The sequence below is a fragment of the Ursus maritimus genome, unplaced genomic scaffold (genome assembly GCF_017311325.1).
Source record: "Ursus maritimus isolate PB19 unplaced genomic scaffold, ASM1731132v1 scaffold_19, whole genome shotgun sequence".
Lineage (NCBI taxonomy): Eukaryota > Metazoa > Chordata > Mammalia > Carnivora > Ursidae > Ursus > Ursus maritimus.
Genome location: NW_024424341.1, coordinates 2004872 through 2019432, shown reverse-complemented (window position 1 = coordinate 2019432; position 14561 = coordinate 2004872).

Below are 14561 nucleotides of genomic sequence, written 5' to 3'. Positions count from 1 at the left end.
GTCCTCAAAAGCAAACAGTCTCAGGGAGTCCACACCCCGCTATCTCTCCGGGAGAACTGAGACCACAGGTCCACACACAAACCTGCGGTGTTACTCACGACAGTCAGAATGTGCCAACGAGCAAGCGTCCGCCCACCGAGGAGTGGACAGACAAAGATGTCGGCCCACAGGATGCAGTGCTCCTCGGCCATAAAGGGGTGACAGTCTGATGCAGGCCGCAATGCAGATGCACCCCGAAAACGTGTTCCAACGTGAGTGGAGCCTGCCTCAGGAGGTCCCACAGCGTCCAAGCCCTCTTATGGGACATGTCCGGAAGAGGCAGATCTGTACAGGCAGAAAGTGGATTTGTAGTTACAGGGGCTGCGGGGGGGCCGGCAGGGACTGCTCAAGGGGGCGGTTTCCTTTGGGGGCTGACTGTTCCGGAACTAGACTGTGGTGACAGTTGCAGCAGCTCTGTACTAAATGCCACTGGATTGTTTACTTTAAATGGTTAATTTTTATGTTGTTGAATTTTACCTCAATTAAAAAAGAAAGAAAAGATAGAGTTAGCAGGGGGTGGGAGGCGGCGTGTTTCCATATGGAGCCTAGAGAAGGCCCCGCAGGACACGGGAGGGACCGAGGGACCCTCCCTGCCCAGGAGCCCCTCCCCTACCACACCCCACCACACCCCACCCCAGGCCTCAGGCAGAAGCTACGGTCAGCCACAGGTCCCAGGCCGCCCCCAGGGCTGGGCTGCCGAGCACCTCCTGTCATCGTGTTAATAAAGTGATAGCACGTTCACTGACTCTAAGCGCTGCCCCCCTCGTCTGCCTCGATTCTCTGCGTCGTCCTGGAGATAGGCAGATTATGGAGCCCACTTTCCAGAGGGATCCTCGGGGACAGAGATGGTGGGAGGAGGTTGGAAACTCAGTCTGTCTGACTCCGAAACTCTTGACTTGGGGGCAAAATTCCAAACACCTTCTGTGGCAAGGACTGCTGAGTTCTGTGTCAGAACTGACATCGGGAAGGAAGCCTGGCCAGGCGATGGAGCTGCAGATTGGAGCTGGTCTGAGTTTATTCTGTGGTGTTAGTCCCTGGAGGGGCAGATGGCCGGGCCATAAGGGAACAGGCTGGGGATGGCGGGCTGGAGGACAAGGAGGGGGACCGGCAGGAGGCATTTGCCAGTGGGGCTCATACACACGTGCTGCATGGGTTCAGCCCTCTGGGGCACAGCTCAGAGTGCGGGGTCAGGGGTCCACACTGGTGGCTCCTGCGTCATCACCACCCCATCCAACAGCAGGACACTACGAGGAAGAGACGCTTTGGGACTGTGGACGCCCAAGTCCGCCTGTGTCCTAGCACCCAGCCCCTGAGTGATGCCAAATGGGTGTATTAGTTATTAGTTTGATGCATAACAAAGACCCCCAAACTCATGGGCTTAAAACACACGTATAAGCTCCTGGTTTCGGTGGGTTGGGAATCTGGGAGCGGCATGAGGGTTTCTGGCTCCTGACGTCTCGTGTGGTTGAGGTCGGGGGGTCACGTGGGGCTCTAACTGGGGCAGAAGCTAACTTTGTGGTTGTCGACAGGCCCCAGGTCCTCGCTGGCTGTTCGCGGGAGGCCTTTACTCCTTGCTATGTCTCTCCACAGGGCGGCTCCCAACCTGGCAGCTGGCTTTCCAGAGTGAGCGATCTGAGAAAAGGCGAGAGAGAGGGAGAGAGCACTTCAACTCTAACTTTGATCTTAAAAACATTCAAAGCAAATATGAAGAAAATTAACATGTGTTCGATCTGGGTGGTGGTACACGGGCATCTGGTACACGCTGAACTATTCCTAATTGGAATCTTGAATGTATGTTGACAATGGAGCTGCTAGGAGGACGCTCTGGGAGAGGTGGGCTGAACACACCCCCACAGACACTAACATGCTGGAGACTCATGGGGTCATCATGCTCCCCGTGCGTTGTATGTGCACGTGTGCACACGTATGCCTGCCATGCGTGTCCCTGAGTGTCTCGGAACCGGGAAGCAGGCATGCCAACCTGTGGTGGCATCTGACTTCATCTGAGATGCAGCACTGCTGGCAGCGGTTATGCCCCACCCCCATTTCCCTGTGCCCTGTGGCCAGGCCGGCTGATAAGAAGCCCAGCTCCTCCCTCCTTTGGTGCTACGGTAGGTTCACACCCCACAGCTCCTTTCTAAGTGGAGGAACCCTTACACTGGCCCCACCCTCCAACCACGAGAAGATCCCAGGCCAGTCTCCTTCCCCTGTTCTTTCCAGACATTTTGGAGGAATTTGGGAGCTGCCCTGCTCTCCCCCGAAAGCCTCATCACAGGAGTACCAACTTGCTCCTGCCCTAGCAGCGTGTGTGTGGCTCATCACTCTTGACATCCAAACCCAACTTTGGGTGGGGGTCTGCCCTGTTTCTCCAGTGTGGCTGCACCACAGTGACACCTGGAAAGTTCTCACCTCCTGATTCTGGAAGGCCGGGGCCAAGTGAGTCCATAATCTGGCTACGTATTAGCATATTAGGATTTTGGCTCCTGGGAGCCCCACCCCTGGGTCAGCATTCTCTGGGCATGGAGCCCTCAGTCTGGCCCCCCTCCCCACCCCACCTGGCTGCTGTACCCTGGGGCTGACCCTCAGAGTCTTGGAGAAAAGAGGAAGAGGAGAGCCCCCACTGATACAGACAGATGCCAGTCCCCTAAGGGGCCTCCTCCCCCATGTTAGCCCATCATCCCTACAGGCCTGTGGCTCTGGGAAGCACATGCTGAGGCCCAGCAGCCCTATTATTCTGGAAAGAGGAAATCGGGGCACTGACTCTCCAAAGTCCCCAGAGCACTGTCTGCAATTCCTCAGGGTCAAAGGGACCGAGGAACCCAGAACACCTGACACTTGGTGGCGTCTCAGGTTCCATGAACTATGGCCCCTGTAGGTAGCAATACGTGTGAGATATGTGATTGTGTGCAAATATACCAGCTTTGCGCGTCCTGAGAATGGGCGAGCTTGTAAAAAACACCCGAATTTGCTCTGATCATTCACATTGAACCTTGTGAAACCGCCTTTCTGGCGGGCAAAACGGCCTATCAAAGTGCCATTTCATGTGGTTTGTAGGGAAAGAAAACACTCTAAGTTTATGCTGTGCCCTCCCCCAACTTTTACCAGGATTAAAGTTATTTGCTTGTTTGTTTCTCCCCTCCCCCAATCCTGACACAAGGAAAGCACAGGCTTTGGCAGCCTCGTGAGGTAGAACGGAAACCCCCGCGTACACAGTCTCCGGTTCCCCATTGCTGGGGTTTGCCGTGGAGAGAGCCCGCGGCCACACTGCACGGCCACTCCCGTCCAGACGGGGTCTCCCTCGGCCCGCCATCCTCTCCGGACTCGCTCGCTGCTGCCCTGCAGGGACCGAAACCCCCAGGCCCAGGAAGCTGCAGGAAAGGCCCTCCGTGCACAGGGCTGGAGCCCCGCCGCCTGGCCTCGGTACAGAGATCTGGACTCTCTAATCCCGTCTGGGTGGATTAGATTCGCAGAAACTGGCTGCATAAACAGCCAGGCTGGGCTAGCGGCTAATGGCAGAGGCTCAGGCTCCGTGGGGTGGGCAGGAGCGGCGCCGGACGCAGGCAGCATGCCAAGAACCCGCCTTCTCCAGCCCCCACAGCCAATGCAGCTGACCATTAACACCCCGCCTGGGGCTGCGGGCTGCCGGGCTTCCTGCGGTAGGGGCAGTGGCAGAGAACCCGTGGACTCCTGGGGACCCCTCCCACTTGGAGGAGAAAGGCAGAGCTCAGGCCCCGCCCAGCCCACTGAACCAGTGTCTGCTTTCTCATAAGAGTCCAGGTGATTTTGGTGCTGTGGAAGGTTGAGCAGTGCTGTGACAAGGGGGACCATTTGGCGGCGGCAGCAGGCTTGCAGATGTGCGTGCCCTTTGACCTGGCCCTTGCACATTTTGGGAATTATTCAACATAAGTGATCAGAGCTGTATACATGGAAACATTCGATCTAGTGAGAAAGCACCCACTGTGGATGTCCCATGCCATCTTTGCAGCAACCCTGGGGTGTGGCTCTCTGAGGCTCCTGAAGTTAAGGAGGCCAGAGTCGCCCAGCCGGACACGGCAGGGCTAGGAATTAAGGTCAGACAGTTGCCTGCAGACCGTTTGCCCACGCCCCTCCGCAGCCCCACTGCCTGCGTGTGCAGGTGACATTATGTATTTGTGAGGGGAGGGATGATGCATCTCCCACCCTGGGGGCTGGCCAGGTAGGATGCAGTCTGTATAACTGGGTGTCCTGCTCCCTAGTTTGGGGGACTCTCATGGACACTTGAACAACACCCCTCCATACTGGTTTGAAGCCTATGCTTTCCTCCCTTCTTCCTGCCCTCTTAAAAAGTCCTGGAACCCCAGGGGTTCGTGTGGCTTCCCAGGGGAAGGGGAGCCTGTTCTGCCAGCCGAGACCTGTGTCCTGGCTCCTGGTGTTGTGGCTGCTATTGGAATCGCTGGTTTCCATGGACCAGTAAAGCCCCCGTCTGTGGTGATGTAGGCCAGCATCGCCGCAGGCAGCCTGGGGCAGTCCTCGTTCTAGAACGTGATGCTTGGGACCAAAGGGTGGGGAATTTTTGCTGAAGCTAATGCGAGCTCCGTGCCGAATGAGTTTCCAGTGCTTCTCACAGGTGCAAGAGGGCACACAGGTCTGTACAGACAGGTGCAGCCACCTTCCCCACCGCAGGCTTCTGGGAATGGGGCAGCGGGGGCACAGACAGCCCAGCATCAGCTACATGCTTGGGTACAGAGTCAGCCAGCCTTCCTGCCCCTCTCAGGATGCTTCCAGAGCTCTGAAGAGGAAGCAGCCTGCTGTCACCCCCCAGTGCCATCCCTGTCTCATTTGTGCCCATAACAAGGGCACATCAGAGGCAGCGTGGACTCTGGAGCCAAACTCCTGGGTCCAAATCCTGGCCCTGCCACTTAGCAGCTGTGTCACCCTGGGCAAGTGGCCTTACCTCTCTGTGCCTCAGCCTTCTCCTCTGTACAATGGGTCTTAATAGGATATTTCATTCACACAGGTGTGAGGATTAAATGAGTTGACATGAAGAGCACTGAGAACATATGAACACAAGGTAAACAATACAAGGCTCTAAAGCACAATTTAAACTACACACATGTATGATCATTTGCTGTTATTAATGGCTACAGACAGACACCAGCAACTATGAAGTTGGGCTGTAGAAGACCCTTTAATGAAATGGCATAGTGTCTGGGACATATTGCTAACTGAAGAAAAAGTAAGTACAAAACAGCCTTTTCAGTATGACGCTGACTTGTAAAATATATCCATGTTAACTGTGCCCCGAAGAAAACAACTCGAAGGAAATAAATCATTAACTGTGCGAGCGCCGGGCAATGGGATAATGAGGATTTTCATTTCTCATGTGTGCTTTTCTGCATTTCCCAGAACGTGTATAGTAAGTGTAATGGCTATGGTCTGAACCATGCACATTCTTAACAACTGCTCTGCAAAGAAGCAAGCTGTAGTTCAGAGGTCCCCGACCCTTTCTGTGAGGGAGCTTCGTCTCATTTTCCCAGAGCCAAGGCCCCTCCGCAGGGCGAGTGTGTGGGGGTGGGGCAACAACCACTGCTCCCTCGCCCTGCTTCTCCCACTCTGGGGTGTCTGTCTCCTTTCCTGGGGGTGCCTCCCACAGGGGGTTGTTGTGCACAGTCCCTGGGGAATGCCTAGGCCAGGTCTTGGTACATAGCTCTTCATAAACAGAGAGGTTGTCACCACCTCCCTCCAGGTGAGCCCCGAGAGTCACTTACGTTTGTTGTGTGCCTGGGACCTCATCTGTGCAGTGAGGAGGGGCTGCCGCCTCTCCCTATTTGACAGGGGACAACTCTGAGGCTCAGAGAGGCTGAGTGACCTGCACCCAAACCTAACTGCCACTTGTCAGTAGACTGTGTTGAGCTTCTACAGTGTGATAGCTTTCTGGCCACGTGGACAAAGACCACCCTAGCCTTGGGTTTCTTGAATGAATGTTGAGTGAGCTGTTAAATGTTCAGGGTGAAGGGTCTATGTTTTGGAGGCAGGAAGGTGAGTGGGGAGGGGGCAGGGCACAGAAAGAAGCGAACATGGTCAGCTCTTCAGTTGGCAAAGGGCAGAGATTGGTTCCTGCTGGCTCGAGGCCTGAATGTTGTCTGGGGTGGATGGAGCTCACAGACACTGTAATGGGCCAGGAGAGCCACCTGATTCAAGTAAGGTCCAGTGTCTTCAGCCCCTAAAGGGGTGGAGTGTGACTCGTGCTCATGCTCTATGATTGGCCCCCTCACTTGTCGCCCACCTCTTTCTGGTCCTTCTTTTGGGAAGTCCTCGAATGTCCATCTTCTCCGGTCACATTGGGAGCAGGAGTGTGTGGCTCAGAACCTGGTCTCCCCCGGTGCCCAATATGCTCTCTCTGAGAACGCAGTGTCGTGGGAGTGGGCGACACTGCCATGGTGGGCTCAGACATACCCCTGTCCTCAGGTTCTCATTGTGAGGCCAGGCTGCCATGCTGGGAGGACAGAGGGCAGGGCAGAGTCTCAAGGGGGATCGGTCCTCTCAGAGAAGGTGGGCGTGTTAAGATTCTTTCTTAGCAATGACCCCAAAAGCATAGGTGACAAAAGGAAAAATAGATACACTGGACTTCACCAAAATAAAAAAATTTGTGTTGCAACGAAAGATGCCGTGAAGACAGTATAAAGACAACTCACAGGAAGGAAGACAGTTTTTGCAAATCATCTATCTGATAAGGGGTTTGTCTCCAGAATACATAAAGAACTCCTACAACTCATAATAAAAGCACACATTTAGAAAAGGGGAAAGGGTTCGAATACATATGTCTCCAAAAGAAGACATAGGAGCAGCCAGTAAGCACAAGCAGAGACACTCTGTGTCACTAAGCACCACAGCAGTAGGACAGCTGGCCCCGAAAACGAGCCGGTGACACCATAGAAGGTGAAACAGAGTCACCGCATGACCAGCAACATCATCCCTAGCTTGACACCCACAAGAAGTCAAGACCTACATGCACACAAAGGCTTGAATACAAACGTTCACCACAGCATCATACATGGACCCCAAGGTGGAAACAACCCAAATGTCCATCAACTGAGGAACAGATGTACAAAATGTGGTCCATCCACACGATGCGCTATGACTCAGACATAAAGAGGAAGGAACTTCTGACACCTGCCATGACATGGATGAACCGTGAGGATGTTGTGTTCAATGAAAGAAGACGGTCACAAAAGGCCCCTCTTGGATGGTTCTATTTATATGAAATGTCCAGAGTGGGCAAATCCATCGAGACAGAAAGCAGATTCATGCTTTCCAGGGGCTGGGAGGGAGGACCCGGGAGTGACTGTTAATAGCTCGAGGTTTCTTTCTGGGGTGATGAAAAGGCAAAATTACACTGTGGCAGTAGTTCACAACTTTATGATTGTACTAAAAACACTGATTTATACACTTTACAGGTATGTGTTATACGGTATGTGAATTATATCTCAATAAAGCTGTTAAAAAAAATCCTTTTGCAAATGCCAGGAAACCCAGCTCGGAATGATATAAGCAAAAACGGAATTTGTTAGTTTCTGTACGTCAGTTAGGGAGTAAATTCAAACTTAGGCTGGCAACCTATGGGAGCTCAGCCCCCTGCCCGCAGCCCTTGTTCGGACTCCGTGACTTTCATCTGCCTCTTCAATGAAGGAGCAGATCCAGGAGCCTGCTGCCATTGCCCTGCTCACTCACCTTCCTGGGGATGGGCAGATCCGACACACAGGAGGTAAGGAAAAGGATGAGGAAACCACTAGCTGCCTCATCCTGGGGAGATCTAATCACACTTATTAGCCCTGGGAGGCAGAGGAGGGGGAGGAGCAGAGGAAAGGAATCCAGCTGAGAAGTGTTTCTCTAGATGTCTTTATGTCCGATGCACCATCTGCTGACAGGAAGAGGCCTCTGGAACCTCCCCCACGCCCCCGCCAGTAGACTGCATCCCTGCATGCCGTGTCAGTGATACCAGCCGGTGTTGAGCAAGGTCAAAATGCAGATTGGGAACAACCACAGCCGGGTGTCTTAACACCACCTCCGGGCTCCACCATTCACGTCTGCGACATGCTTCGATTCAACAAATGTTGAGGGAATGCTGACTCTTCATTCATTTATTCCTTTGCTCATTCATCAGTTACTCAAAGTTCTATGATCACATTCCTAGTGCCAGTCATTGTGCTGGGCCCTGGGTGGGGCCCTGACAGTGTCCCAGCTGGCAGCACTCCTCCCCACCCCATGTGAGTGGATGAGGCCATGAATTAAAAGACCACTACCCGGCAGAGTGACATAGGCTGTAATGGGGGGAGCACAGGGGCTGACAAAGCTCAGAGAAGAGGCACCCTCTGGGCCTGGGGATCCCTGGAGAGGGAGGTTTATAGTAAGTGTTCCTGTGCACACATTTCAGGATACATAGACAATAGCCCCTAACTGGAAACAACCCAACTGTCCAGTTACAGTGGACCAGGCATCCATACTATGGAATATTGTGCAGTGAAGGGGAAAAAGAACTGAGAGACACAACCACGAGGACGGACCCCAAGCACAATGTTGGGCAAAAAAAGAACACGTATCATCCAAATCCAGCCACATAAATCCAACGACAGATGGAACTAAACTGCAGTGCATAGGGACACGCATTCACAGGGGGTAAAGCCATAAGGGAAAACAAGATGATCATCAATTCAGGTGAACGGTTCTGTCTCAGGGCAGGAGACGGTTATGACCAGGCAGGGGCACACAATGGGTTTTGGGGGTGTGAATAATGTTCAGTTCCCGGGCCCGAGTGCTTGATTGTTCGTGGACATTTGCTACATAACCATTTGTTAAATTGCACGAATATGTGGCTTGAGCACAGACAACAGCTCGTCTTCCCCCTTGAGGGGACATTTATGCACTTGAGACAGAGGAACATGGTAGTTACATGCTCATGCTCTGCTGTGAGCTGCCTGGACTCATTTCCACTTGGGCAAGTGACTTGACCTATCTAAGCCTCAGGTTTCCTCATCTGTAAAATGGGGATAACAATAGTAGCAGCCTCATAAAATTGTTTTACAATGAAATGTGATAGTGAATGTAAAGCGCTCAACACAGAGTTGGTATAAAAATGTAACCATCATCATCACCATCACCACCACCATCACCATCATCACCATCACTATTATCATCACCATCATCACTCTCACCATCATCACCACCACCACCATGAGTACCATCATCATCATCACCATCACCATCATCACCATCATCATCATCACCATCACTACCATCATCATCATCACCATCATCACCATCACCATTACCATCACCGTCATCACCCTCACCATCATCACCACCACCACCATCACTACCATCACCATCATCACCATCATCACCATCACCATTATCATCACTGTCATCACCCTTACCATCATCACCACCACCACCATCACTACCATCATCATCATCACCATCACCATCATAACCATCACCATCATCACCATCACTACCATCATCATCACCATCATCATCATCACCATCATCACCATCACCATTATCATCACCGTCATCACCCTCACCATCATCACCACCACCACCATCACTACCATCATCACCATAACCATCACCATCATCACCATCACCATTATCATCACCATCTTCACCTTCACCACCATCATCACCACCATCACCACAGCTTCTCTTGTTCTCTTCTTACTAATTCATCCAAATCACTTCACATAATCTTCCTTTTCCATTTCCTCCTTCCTTCCTCCACCTTTCTATTTTTCATAATAATCTTCATTTAGAAATTGACTGGCCAGTGACAGTTCCCCTGAGGTCATAGACAGCTCTAGATCTTGACAAATAAGGAAGTAATTATTCCTGTTATTTTTCAAAGCTCTTCCATTCTCAATTTTAAATCATCTGTCCCGTCAACAGAACATCCCAATTTTTGCCTCTGGATGTGCTTCCTCTACTTGTGCTGGGAAGGCTAATCGTGTGTTCTTCCTGCTGTCATAAGGCAGGTCCCCACTACCTGACCATGGCTGATGGTCAGGAATCAGTGCCTGACTCAAGCTGACCCTAGTGGAGTCTCTCCCAGAAATTTGGATCTATAGAGTCTGGTTTATTGACTGTCAGGGTTTGGACTGAAAGGCAAAGCAAAGAGCAGAATACAGCAGACTGCAGAGAGCAGACACACAGCAAATGGGCCAAGAGGAGAGATGGGGGGCCCAGGATGAGGGACAGACTTGAGTTCTGACTTCCTGGTTCTTGGCTTATGTCCGAGCCTGCTTTCAACTCTATCTTCAAGGTCAGAGAGGTCTCTATCTCTTCAACATTTGCCGCATTCCCACCCATGCTGGTCTATTAGTTGCATAATATTTCTCTTTGAATGGATCTCTCCCCACCTCCTTTCTTTCTTTTTTTTTTTAAACTGGATGAATTTATCTTTAAAGAAAACTTTACATTAGTAATCTAAATAGAAAACCAGTAGCATTGATACCTTCAGAAGACTCTAAAAATAGGGGTGCCTGGGTGGCTCAGTCGTTAAGCATCTGCCTTCAGTGCAGGTCATGATCCCAGGGTCCTGGGATTGAGCCACGCATCAGGCTCCCTGCTCAGCAGGAAGCCTGCTTCTCCCTGCCCCACTCCCCCTGCTGGTATTCTCTCTCTTGCTGTGTCTCTCTCTGTCAAATAAATAAATAAAATCTTTTTTAAAAAGACTCTAAAAATAAATACAACAAATAAATAATAATAGATATGTTTGTATCTATTAAATTAAAGTAGTGAGCTGTAAGTAAAAAAGAAGCCTAATTAATTTACAAAGTGTTTCAGGAATTCAAATTAGAATCACAGTGAGATACCACTACCGTACACCAGATCGGCTAAAATTTAAAAGGCTGATATTACGAAGTGTTGGTGAGGACATGAAGCAACTGGAATGCTCACCCTCTGCTTGGGGGCAGGTTGCAAATTGACTTGATCACTTTCAAGAACTGAATACTAAAATTAAATATACATCTACCCTAGGCCCCAGGAAGTTCACTCCTAGGTGTATGCTCAAGAGATGGGCGTCTGCCAGAAGATGCATAAAAGGGTGCTCGTACCAGGTTATTCAAAATAACCCCCAACCGGAAACAACACACATGTTTATCAATGGGGAAGAGAGAAATAAATCGTACTGTATGCATGTCATGGAATACTATGCAGCACCGGACAGAACAAAGTGCTGCTACACATGAACACATCAGATGAATCTGACCCGTGATGTTGAATGAAAAGGGCCAGACACAAATGTATGAGTGCATGGATGTGAGGCTCCAGGATAAGGCAGAACTAATCTATGTGATACAAGACATCATGGCTGTTCCCTGTAGTGGTATGTGGGGGGGGGAATATTGGTGGGAGGTACATGAGAGGAACACTCTCTATCTTGAACCAGATAGTGCTACTATTGCCGCTATGCCTGGTACCTGCATGGGGTGGGCTCCAGTAAGAGCAGCGACAGGCACAATAAAACCTGCTATTTTTGCAGCTAGCTCTGGATGCCGTGATGCCCGCGGCTGAGTGGGAGGGGATGCTGCAGGCCAGCAGGTGGCCCCATGCCTGCTGGGAACCCCGACTGCCACTTATTGGCAGGATGGGTCATCTGCCCCAGCCTCTCGCTCCTCATCTGTAAAGTGGAGCCCACCCTAGGGGCTGATGTGTCTTGGGGGAGGTAGGGGTTTAGGGGCACTGAGCCCAGCTCGAAGCAAGCACCCCTGGCTATCCTTATGGACGATGTCAGGGATCTAGGTTTCTGGCACTCCAGATGGAAAGGACGGTTAGTTTGGATGAACTTGGAATGTCAAGCTTGGAGATCTGATTTCTCGAGAATTTACTTGCTTATCTTAGGCAACTCATTTATCTGTTCTCTGCCTTAGTTTCTTCATCTGTAACATGAAGATAACAACATCCTCTTGGAGTTGCTATGAGGAATAAATGAATTAACCCCGGGCACTCCATTAGCACTTCTGTTAGCCCCTGTTAGCCCTGCATTGCCCGGAACTGAGACGGGAGTGAGCCAGCTCCCGCATAAGGGAAAAACACTCCCAGCAGGATGTCTTAGAGTGTAATTTCAAAGCTCAAACTAGGTTTCTCAACTTTTCTTCTTAGCAGACTTTTGACCCTGGAGCTGGTCAGCCGCCAATCAAAAACAAAGGATTCCTCTGTCCCTTGTCCCCGTGGATCAGTCCCTGGGGTGGCATGCCTGCCCCGAAGGCTGGGTGCTGGTAGCAGACAGCAGCCCATGACGACATTCCCATCAAAGTTCACCTCACCTTTCTGGGATCAATCCCTGGAGTTGGCACTGGCTAGCTCTATGTGGCCTTGGGCTACTCGCTTTACCTGCCTGAGCCTCAGTTTCCCCATCTTTAAGAAGGAAGAGATGGTCACAGTCTGGACCCCAAAGGGCCATGCCAAGACTTAGATGAAATGAGGCATTCAAGGTCTGCCCAGAGAGATGGGCCAACAACATCCAAGGATCCTGACTACTTCTGATTTTGCTCCGACCCAGGGCTGGCATCTTTCTCTGCCTCTGGTTTGGGGAGGAGCCAGAGCCCCGGCACAGTCTCATGACATCTCCAAGTATTCGTCATCTTGTATGGTACGGTACTTGTCCGTACACGTAGGACAGGCGGAACATTATGACCAGATGATGAGCAGGGGTGGTTGGGAAGAGGACGGGGGCCTTCCAGCACCCTTGGGGTGATCTTCATTCTCAGGAATGACCACCCCCAGAGGGGGCAAGGAATGACAGCTATGAGTTGTTGGGGACCAGTGAGGCACTAGGGATCCCCAAACACCTTCCTCACCTCTGCCCTTGGAAGTAGGAATTGGTGTTGGTAACATTTTACAGATGAGGAGAAAGGGACACGGAGCCATCCTTGCGAAGCATACGGTCTGTTCTGGTTGCTCCGCTGTGTAACAAACCACCCCAAAACTTAGTGGCTTAAATCAGGGTGTTACAGACTGAAAGTGTCCTTCAGTTCGTATACTGAAGCCCTAACCCCCACTGTGGCTGTATTTGGAGTAAGGAAGTAATTAAGGTTAAATAAGGCCATAAGCGTGGGACCCTGATCCCACTGGATTAGTGTCCTTATAAGAAAACTCACGAGAGGGTTTTCTCATTCTCTCCCTCCCCACCCCACCCCCAACCCCCTGCCACAGGAGAACACGGTGAGAAGGCGGCCATCTGCAGCCCAGGAACACGGCTCTCCCCAGAACCTGACCCTGTCGGCACTGTGAGCTCGATGGAGTATGGAAGCCCAGGTCACCTGAGGAGTGCCTGTGAGGTCACTAAGGTGAGGGACTCACCCCAGAGCCTGGGGCCCAGAGCCGGGAAACTCTGCATGGTGCTATGGCTCTTTGTTTTTTCTTCTGGTTTCTGTTTTGAAATTGCTGGGTGGTACTGTGTTTGGAGTCTTACAGAGTATCCTCCAAAATGAGATCAGTACCACCCGCCGTACCTTACGGGAGAACGATTTCCAAATGGCACAAAATGGACGCCTCTAATATCTGCATTTCAGAGAATCAACGCCGTCCGTGAAGCTAATAGGACCATGCGTGGGAGAGAAGGGAGGGTCGGCTGGGGGAGGTCAGAGGAGGGCTCCCTTGGAACTGCCGGGGGAAGGGTATGTACTAGCCAGAGGTACAAGGTGCTGACCAGAAATTGCTTGAAGCCTCAAGCCCCCATTTTCCAGCAAGGCCTCGGTGGTGAGCCCCCGCTCCTGTGAGGAAGGGCTGCTGAGTCAGCAAAAAACGGGTTGGGCCTAAAATGGTGGAAAGGAAGTGCAGAGTGTAAAGGCAACAGCAATTCTATTGTCAGTGAGGTTTGCGGGGAGCGGGCTGAAGGTCGGGCATCCCATGTAGGAATCCACGACCTTCGTGGAGGGGCTGGACTCCCGATGACACCACTGTTGCCCTTCTCCAGCGCTTACCATGCCCCTGACGTCAGCTGCTTGAGTCCTCATGGCAACCTTACGGGAACTAGTATCTGCCAATTTTACAGACGAGAAAACCGAGCTCGGAGGTAGTAAGGGACTGGCCCAAGCCACACAGTGGGCCGGCTCTGGAGGCGGGGTTTGAGCCTGAGTCTTGTGGGGAGCATCTGTGGTGGGTTCACCTACACATTCACAGCACGTAATTTTTCATTGACACCAACCAGCCCCCAGACACTATTTCCTATCCATTTAGATTAACAAAAGGAAATAAATGGAAACATAGTAAGAAGTCTGATAATACCAAGGGGTGGCCAGGACACCGAGCGCCAGAAGCAGGGCACTGCAGGACAAGAAGGAAACCGTTCTAACCTCTATTAAACCCAAGATGTGCTTGACCCAATTCCACCCCTAGGCATTTAGAGAAACCTTTCAGGTAGCACAGGGAGGCAGACCCCAACTAGAAGGCGCAATGAATCATTGTTATTGCAAATCACAAAGCAAAACTAAAAACTCCCTAAATGTCCCTTGAGGCGGGGGGGGGGGGGGGGGGGGGGG